Source organism: Brassica oleracea, chromosome C1 (assembly GCF_000695525.1).
Source record: "Brassica oleracea var. oleracea cultivar TO1000 chromosome C1, BOL, whole genome shotgun sequence".
NCBI lineage: Eukaryota > Viridiplantae > Streptophyta > Magnoliopsida > Brassicales > Brassicaceae > Brassica > Brassica oleracea.
The window spans coordinates 17,403,137-17,406,427 of NC_027748.1; the positions used below are offsets into that span (position 1 = coordinate 17,403,137).

The 3,291-nt window shown below is 30.8% G+C and overlaps 1 pseudogene; it reads right to left on the reverse strand.

The window, feature by feature from the left end:
• Positions 1–1,123: 1,123 nt before the first annotated feature.
• LOC106333549 lies at positions 1,124–2,927 on the reverse strand (annotated as a pseudogene).
• Positions 2,928–3,291: the final 364 nt, after the last annotated feature.

A 3,291-nucleotide genomic window follows, 5' to 3' on the forward strand; every position in this document is an offset into this window, starting at 1 on the left:
ATTTTATATGGTATATAATTTAATTTAAAACTATATATAAAATATATATATATATATATATATATATATATCTTTTAATCTTAATAGTTAATTAAATTAGACTTTTTACTTATACGATTTTGTAATCATTTGTATTTTGTCATACCAAAAATTTTAAACAATGGATCACAAAATTTGAATGTGAAACTTTTAACTGTTTTAGTAATTTATAGTCGTTTTAAAAAATTTAAAATATAACATAAACCAAAAAATCTAAATTTTATTATATGGTTAATGTGGTTGTTTAATTTTTTTTTTTTAATTTAACATTAAACAAATATGATAGAAGATAAACTAATTTTTATCAAATTTTTATTATTCAAAATTATTAATTGTCATATATATTTTAGTCACATTAGGCAATTCTGTAACTGTTATTTAAGAAAATAATAAAGAGCATTAATAATAAATTAATTGTTATTTAATAAAAATTTATTATATAATTAGATGGACCAACTTATTTCTCTAGTGATTCTAAGAATCATCCTAGTGATGACATGTGGGTACAAAAATAAATTGTAATGTTTCTCAAATAATATATAGGAGATTTTTATTTTATCATAATAAATACTAAACTCTTTCAAAAACTCTAATTAAATCCTAAATTTTCTATAGTTTGGCCAAAATGAGCTACTGTTAAAATAAGACTATGTACAATGGTTTCAAGATCCTCCGCATATTCAATACCCTCCCCATATTTAACACCCTATTTTTCTCTTTTTAACACTCCAAAATATATTCTCTCACTTCCACCTCATTTATTCAACACCCACTTCAATTTACACATCTACAATGATTTATTTTTAAAAATTCAGCACCTTACCCCACAACTCTTAATTCATATTTTTGTTTTTTACAATTAACTTAAAAACTAAAATAACAAAACTTTTAATAATATTTATTTTGAATTATTACACTTATCTTAATTTTTAAATAATATCAAAATCTGTATTAATAAAACAATCAAAATTATGAACATATTTATTTTTTTAAGTAAGATATTTAACATCATCGAACACCGGCGAACGATCTAGAACATTTATATCGTTTAATGTTCCCAGACATCCAAAAAGGCATGTCAAATTCATAGATCATGACATGCAACTGCTTCAAGTATAACCGTGGTGGTTCCCTTATCTCCCCGAGTAAATTGACCTTCCCATGCTGTTGGAAAATTTTTCCATTCCCAATGCATGCAATTAATACTCCCGATCATCCCTGGAAACCCCCTCACCTCGCTGACATTCATCTTGAGTTGGAGCTCTGAGATACTCTTGCTCATACAACTGTGTGATTCCTTTACAGAAACGGGGCAGGCACTCCAATACTGTAGTACCTCCTATTTTGATATATTCATCAATCGCATCGGCAGCAACACCATACGCTAACATTCGCATGGCAGTAGTGCATTTTGTTAATGGAGAAATACCTTCCTTATTTGCTGCATCAACTCGTTGGGTGAAATAGTTTTCACTGCTTGATAGGTATCCAACAATCCAAAGAAAAACATGTTTTCGCATCCGGAATCGTCGACGAAACATTTGCTCATCATATGTAGGTTGATTGGCAAATTATTCATCAATCAGCCATTGATTCGCTGCTACATGATCTCTCTTGAAATATTTTCTCTTGCTACGAGACGTATGGTCTTCCTCAATATTTTTTCGGCGCTCTCTAAACCGGTGTACGATATACCTCTCTTCAAGCTAACACTGTTTTTTGTACACTTCGATATCGAAAGGAAATTCTGATGGATCCATTGATATTTTTTTATAAGATGAAATTGTGTTATTGATACATTACCGGGAAAATAAGTTTCCATTTATAAAAAACTGAGTGGATGAAAATTCTGGACTCCAAGCAAACATTAAATTGACATAAATAATCGATAACGATTGGATTCTCTTACAAAATCAGAAAGTCACGGATTGCATACTAACAAAAGTTATCAAAGAAGAAAAAAAAAACATGCATTATTAAAAGAAAAAAAACATACATTATTAAAGAAGAAAAATAAAAACACACATTATTAAAAGAAAAATACAAACACACATTACTAATTTCCAACTAGATCGTTGCTCAACTTCTCTAACAGCTGTTTGTTCTTGTCATCAAGATGTTATTTTTCACTTACTTCAAGAACATCTTCATTTTTTTTGGTTTCAGTCTTTTCTTTCATCAATCAATTTTTCTTCTCTTGTGTCTTGGCTATTTTGTCCAATCGTTCCAATTCTTGCTCTTTGAATTGTTTGTATTCATTCCACACTTCGTTGACGGTTTCCAAAGCTGTGCATTTGCTTTTCTTTTTGCCTTTTTTTTGCTGCCTCTCTCCCCATTGGACGAGCACTTGATCCTACAGAGTTTGATCCTACGGAGTTCGAATCACTGGCATCGGTCTCTCGGGATCTCTTAGATCCACTACTTGTAGAGCCAGTATTTCCTCCTACTTGACTACCATAGCGCGATTGATCACGATCATCAAGCCACTCCGACATTAAATTGAAATGTTCATTCTTACCACTTGAATATAATTCATGCGCTTTTGCATTACATCATTCTCCGACCATCCACTTTGTTGCATACGCCTAGCGTTATCGTAAGCGCCACTCCATTTGCTCTAACTTTTTATTCATATAGTTGAAATAATTTCTGCACGAAGCTCCATCACAGCGAGGATCAAATGAGCAATGCTCATTACAGTACTCAGAAATTTTACTCCAGTATGCTTCGCTTTTCTGGTTCCTACCAACAATGTTGTTTGCTCCATATTTAATCTATCTACTAAGTAGCACCAAGTTTTGATCGGTGGTCCACTTAGGGCTTCTACGGCGAGCTTGAGCTGATTCATCTGCATTTGCGTCGGGAATGGGTTCACTAGCACAACTCATGCCCCCAAGAGCATAATTTCTCTCTCTCTCTCGCTCTCTCTCTCTCTCTCTCTCTCTCTCTAAATATTCACGCTACGGGTGTGTTAGTAACCAAAAATACATAAATATATCAGTTAAAGAGTATTTCAAAATGTTTAGCTCACTTAAAATTTAAGGTGATATTAACTTTTATTGTGTATGTTTTGTTATTCTTTTTATAGATCGTGATCATCTTAATATTAAAGTGTTCATGAATACATAATAGTTTTACGTATTTTCTTTGTTTATTCTACTGTAATTATGATAATTTTGATAATAAGTAAAATAATTTTTAATACAAAAATCTTAGACTATATTTTTTCTTATGAATATTTTTAAAATTTAT